The following is a 6,714-nucleotide window of genomic DNA, read 5'->3' as shown; positions in this document are numbered from 1 at the left end:
TAGGAATCAAGTAAGTACAGAACTTTAAGAGCTAACTGTCATCGCTACAGGAGTGCTATATGTTAAAGAAGAAAAGAAGAGAAAAGAAAAATACATATATATATGTTAGGTGACCATGACTTAACCAAGTTATTGTTGGAAGAGATAGGTCTTCAGCCTGCGGCGGAAGATGTACAGGCTGTCTGAGGTCCTGATGTCGGTGGGGAGCTCATTCCACCATTTGGGAGCCAAGACAGAGAAAAGTCTGGAAGTGGTTTTGCAATTCTTAGTAATTCTCCACAGCATGCATTGGTAAAGTCAGCACACCTGATACTTAGGCCGCGTTCAGACTGCAGGCGAATCTGATTCAAATCAGATTCCTACTCAAATCCGATTTTTAGGGCTGACTGTCCACACTGTTTTTAGCAAGTTTCCAAATCAGATATGGCTCTGTTCAGACTGGGCCACATTATTGACTGATCTGACAGGTTGCCATAGTAACGGCGTCAGAGCGTCTGACAACGTCAGACGTCATATAATTGCAATAAGAACAACAACAACAAACATGATGGAGGCAGGTCACCTCAGTATATTGGCCTTATCACTGTCCAGTAGAGGAGCAGAACATCTCAGACGCACCAGGGGAGAAACCGGGCAGATGGACGCCCCCGTTGGGCCCGCATGAGTCGGGCGCGGCTGCCGGTGGACACCTCGTCTCCGCGCTGCCAGCGCTACACGTGCCGCGTAGAGTGACGTCACGGACAGTCAAAACCGATCTGAGTGTTTGGAGGTTCAGACTGAGACGCATCTGTCCAAATGCGATCTGAAACTACCTCCCGAAGGTGGTTTCGATCCGGTCTGCAAAAATCGGATTTCATGTGATTTGTGACTGTTCAGACTTCAAAAAAGCCATCCAGTTCCAATCTGGATGGGCTAAAAATCAGATTTTGGCTGGCAGTCTGAACGAGGCCTTTGGTTTGTGTGTATTTTGAGTGTGACGGCCCCGCCTATTTCACTCTGGTGATGTAATTGTTGTTCCCGAGGTGATCATCTGGTGCCATCAACCTGATCTGGAGCACCTGGACCTGCTGGATAAAAAGGCAGCTGGCTGTCAGCTCGAGCTCTTTCCCTTCCATCGCCAGCGTCCGCACCTTTTGTCTGTACCAGGGCCCAGCAGCCCACCTGAAGTGCAAAGACCCAGGAAAAGCCTGGAGCTTTTTTTCTTTTCTTTTAACTTCTACTTTTTGTACTTCTAACAAAATGCAGAACTTTTACTTGAAACAGAGTATTTCTACATTGTGGTACTTGTTTTACTTTAGTGAAATATCTGAGTACCTTCTCCAACTCTGCTCATGAGCTGTTTCAGATCTCGCCATTCCCAATCTACCAATTACTGTCACCTGAGCCCCGCACTCACCTGTGCACTTGCTTCTCATTCCCTAATCAACCAGTAGGTATATTAGGGGAAACCAGAGGGAGGGTCTGTGGAGCCCTCCTCTGGTTTTTAATCTTCTTGCCTGTGTATTATTGCTCCTTTAAACTTGCTTGTTATCGAGCCCTGCCTGCTGTTTTTTAACAAAGTAATTTTAGCTTTTCATCCATCTGTTCAGCTTGCAAGTTGTGCTTCGTCTCAGCCCCAGCCCCAAGTGATTTTCATGAATCTTTTGGCTCAGACTTCACAGCTCATGAGGAGTCTGAGCAGATCCCAGCAGAGCTCCTGCAGGAGGCCACTGAGCCACAATCCAAGTCCTAGGCTGGGTTGGTAGAAGGTGGAGCTGAGGTCTCTAAGAAAAACTACAAAGAAGGATGCCATTTATTATTAAGAACATACAGAATTGATTCACATAAAGTTGGAAAGAGTAAAGTTGGTGGTGTGTCCTTCACCATCAACAAATACCCTCTGAAAACTCTGCAGCATTGAATGTATCTACAGACAAGTATTGTGTGTGTATCAGAGTATTCTCTGTGCCGGAGAGCTCCATTGTTTGCCAAAGCTATTGTCCTCACACCAAATTAGATGGGAATTCAGATTTCTTTTAAAAAAGTGATACAAAAAGCAATCAAACACAAAAGATTAAAGTTTTCAGTAAGAAACAGTGGTTTTGGCGCTGAGAGCCACAGACGGTAAGTTTCTTTGCAGAAATTGTCTTTGAAAGTCAGGTTTGTAAGTTTTCTCAATCGTACATTGTGTTTCTCTACATTGAAATTATACAGCTTTTCTGCAGTAATTGTGATAAATGATGAAGAGTAATACAGATGAGTCTTGTTTTTTATGTCTTGCAAATGTCCCAACTTTATGGAAGAGCAAAATCACTGCAATACTTTTTTTTCCCGCCATGGAGACTATGTATTAAAGTTAATCATGTTTACTGTCTCACAGGAGCCTAGCTCAGTGCTGAAACTTTCACCATGTGCCCAGTTTCCCTCTAGCCGGGTTTATCTGTTTAGCATTTAATGTCGATGACTGACTTGACTTTTTTACATTTAAACATCACCACATTTTCAACATTAACACAAGTATGTGTAATTACAGCTATGTCAATGTGCGGGTGGCACAGTGGCTTTGTGATCAAAGCTGCAATGCAAAATGACCCGAATCAAATGTAAATTGTAACACAAGCTCAAAATGTTCAACTTCATGTGTCTCCCAATTACTTTCCATTCTACCTGGCAGCCACTCCAACCTCATGAGCCCAACTCCACTCACCTGTTCACTCAGCTGCTTCAGATCACTAAGCCAGTATAAGGACTCCTGCCTCACACACAGTCACTGCCAGGCCCCGTTTACACGAAGGGAAAACGCAGATATTTCCATGCGGTTTGGCCTCTCATTTGCACAAAAAAAACATTTTTATCACAGAAAACGATTATTTCTAAAAACTCTGGGCAAAGTGGAGAATTTGGAAAACTCTGGTTATGTGTTGTCGTGTCAACTGCGAGAAACTGGGTTTTAGGTTCTCACACTCGTTCTATGCGCCGCTGTCTGTCCACACAAACGAACCTCGCGCCATATTAGTTGTTTGGAAAGGAACAGGAAGTCGCTCGTGTTATTCGTTGTTGTTGATTCTGGGGATTCTGATTGGCTTGCATGGCTTTATCTTTCTCCCTACACTGGCGCCCATAGGTTTGGCATAGTTATAATGGCGTTTGACGGCGTATTTATGCGGGTTGATGTAAATGACAACTTTTTTGAAAGCGATGTTGTGTGTACGATGTTATTTTTGAAAACGGAGGGGGGGAATATTAGTTTCTCTAAATACCCTGCTATGTATAAACGTGGCCCCAGATTGTTCATTGCATTAATGCCAGACTTTCCAGCATTTCTTTTTGGACTTATTTCCTGTGCCGACACTGCTTGTCTTTGACTCCCCTGCTTTGACGATTCCCTAGTAAACGCATCAGCCTTCCTCGATGGCACTGAGTGAGTCCTCCTCTGTGGTTTGTTCTGCTTGCTCCAGGATCCAAAGTCGGGCTCCTGTCTACTCAACTGCTTCATCAGTGGCTACACTCCCAGCCCTTCTGTGAACTTTTGTGTGTGCTTTTCTATGTTCTCGGTTCTCCTCTCTCGGTTTTCTGAGTCCTCCCCAAACACACAGATACTTTAACGTGCTTCATTGCTTTGAATTATCATTACTATCACGTACCTTTTGCTGAATTTTGCCTGCTAATAAAAATCCAGCAAATAAAAGTTGTTATAAACTACTCCTGCTGTCTTGTGTGCTGCAATTGGGTCCTCATCACACTCTTTACAAAAATAAAGAAAATAAATTAAGTTAAAATGTCAAAAAATAAAATAGAAATACAAAAAACAGCAGCAAATCTGAAAATATTATATTACAACATTACAAAGGTAAATATATGAAATACAAAAATGTGTAAAATGCAATGAAATAACAGCACATACATACCCATACTGCCTTGCATGCTCAATTTCATTTTGAACTGCAAGACAGTCTGGTGTCTGAGGCCGTTTCTTAGCCCAATTTTAGGGATCCAATCACAGAACGGGGAAGGACGGCAAGACGATGACGCGTACAACTCGACAGACGGAAGCTTGTAGTTTCCTTACAGATCCAACATGGCTGCAGCAGATGCAAAGCTCTCTTTTGATCTAGCTGTAGATGCCGTTTTAAATAGTTTAGAGCCAAAGTTTATTTCAAAAGAAGAACAACGTTTGACTTTACACTCCTGTTTCACCCATTTATACAGTCTATGGTTTCACCATGAAAAAGGATGTTTTAGCCTTGCTTCAGGCTCACCACTCACTGCTGTAACGCCGGTGATCTGGCTACGAGCCGGGGGACAGTGGAGCCGCCGAGAGACCCCCAGCAGCTCGTCTTTTGACCATAAAATCAGTGGATGTGTGTGGCTGAATGACATGAGGGGAAATAAGGCGTAAAAATAAATAATCTTGCAGAAAGTGAGAACTGGAGAAGCAAAGCAGCAAGCAACACTCTCTCACATACACACACACACACACACACACACACACACACCAACACTGCAAGTAGACTGTGAGCAGCCAGAGCCAGAACATGCTGCAGAAAAACGTTGCAGAAGCAGAATTGAGCATTTTAGTCCCAAAGTAGAGATGGGCTAGTCTGGCTATGCAAACATCAATTTCTGTCGCTCTACATACGTCATCTGGTATAACTGATCTGATTGGCTAAGAGCTACCTACAGACGCTTATGATAGACATTCATAGCGCCCAATAAACGGCTCCGGAGGATCATAAACCACGCCTCCTCTACGGAAAAATGAATTGGTAGTATCCAGACTAGATCTCATTTGTGATATAGTCTGGCATTAGCCAGGCTAACATGAGATGCTTTAATGAAATGCACGGATTTGGAAAAGGGCGCAAATGTAACATTTGGTGTCTATTGGAGGACTATGCTTGTAAGAGCCTGTGTCAAGGAGGTCCCTGTCCTTGATGATGAGGCCTGATGGAGAGGGTAGAAGCCATAAACCTTGGGTCCCGGATGCAGCAACGGTGCTCCTGCAAGATAGATTGCACAAACAACGGAACAGAAAGGAAATGGTACAAGCGAGAGACACAATGCAGGTTTATAGCAACAGTCCATATCCAGTTTGTCAGGCTAGTTGTCATTAAGTCTTGTGTTTTTTGGAGGACAGCGGTGATGATGGAGGCATTGGTGCAGACTGGGACATGGCATGTCTCAAAAGAGATCTTAAGATGTCTGTAAACACTGACAGAGGATTCTTTGCTGTCTCCTGCCAGTGTCCTATGAAAATTAATGAGACAGAGACCCTACTGAAACACAAACACACTCACTCAAACAAAAAATACAATTTCTCCCCACATTAGAACCAGTAGAGCAGTCTTTATACTCTCCCTACTCTTCATTTTATTTCTGGAGTGCTGAAAAAAAAATGTTTTGATACTGAATGCAAATCACCTCTTCTCCTTCTTCTGTCTCTAATCAAAGGCTTTCTCACAAGAGTCTCAGCCTCCCCTGTCAGAAGAGCCGTAGTTTATTTTGAGATGTTCACTCTGTCCCGACCCTGAACTGCTGGATGTGCCACTGTTGTGAGGCCTCATTGTTACTCGGCATTTGTCCTGTGGCTTTGATCACAAACTGTGAGTCAGGCTGAGGTCATTACATACCACTTTGCTTTCTCTGCTTTCCAACACAGAAAAGCAAGAATTTCCGGCTCTTTTTTTCAGTGGCAGAAGAAGTTATGCAGTAAAATGTCTGTGACAGATATGTGAATGTTGTGTTAGTGGATTATTAACATTAAAGCATCAATGCTATTAAGCAGCATCTGTATATTTTTTCAGGTTTTTCTTTAATTATTGCCCTTTGTTGCAGAATATTGTATAATTTCTGTTATTTTGGCTACAGAACTGTGGCATGAGTCAAGTCTTTTGCTTAATCTTGCCACCGCAGTAATGGCTGCATCTTACAGCAATTCACACATTACATGCATGCACATGTTTTAGGGGAATATTTACAAATTTTAGCTTTGAATGTAACTCACAATATTAGCATTTGTGTTGTTTCTTTGCACTTTCTATTGCAGTAAAAAGTGCAATAAACAGAACAAAAAGGATGCTGAAATAATTAAAGCATGAAAAATATGCATATGTGTGTTGTTGGGTCTTTCCAGACAAGCAAACAAAAGGTTCTTCAACAAGCTCTTGCAAACTATAAATTATACATCGTGGTCACTATAATGAACCATAATGGTTCATCAGTGCCAAATAAATAAATAAATAAATGAAGAGCCATTAAGCCCTGATACTAAAGTTCAGTATTATCAGAATAAAATGTATTATACTGCTGGTACAAGGTGCTTTCTAAACATAACTTAACTTATAGAAAAAACATTCGAAGTAGCTTGGACAAACAACACATTAGATATGCACTTTGCACTGTTTTTCATACTTTGTGCTGTTTTTGTGTGTGAGCTGAAGAGGTTCAAATATAATACTTATCAGCTGTACTGCATTAGTTTCTTTCATACACACACCTGTATTAAGACAGACAGCTGGTATCTGCATCCCCCTTAACTGTAAGTAACCATTTCTTTTAGATATATTGATTTAAATCTGCACCTATTAGAACCTGTTAGTTTTTACGAGGCTCAAAGTAACTGCTGATGGCACTGCATGAAGTCTCTGTGGAATCTGAGCTGCAACAAGCACCAAAAGGTTGATGCAAGCTGCAAACTGGAAACACCCTCTAAACCTGCTAACAGAGGAAGGCCAC

This window comes from Centropristis striata, chromosome 6 (assembly GCF_030273125.1).
Source record: "Centropristis striata isolate RG_2023a ecotype Rhode Island chromosome 6, C.striata_1.0, whole genome shotgun sequence".
Taxonomy (NCBI): domain Eukaryota; kingdom Metazoa; phylum Chordata; class Actinopteri; order Perciformes; family Serranidae; genus Centropristis; species Centropristis striata.
Note: the sequence above shows the minus strand (reverse complement) of the source record.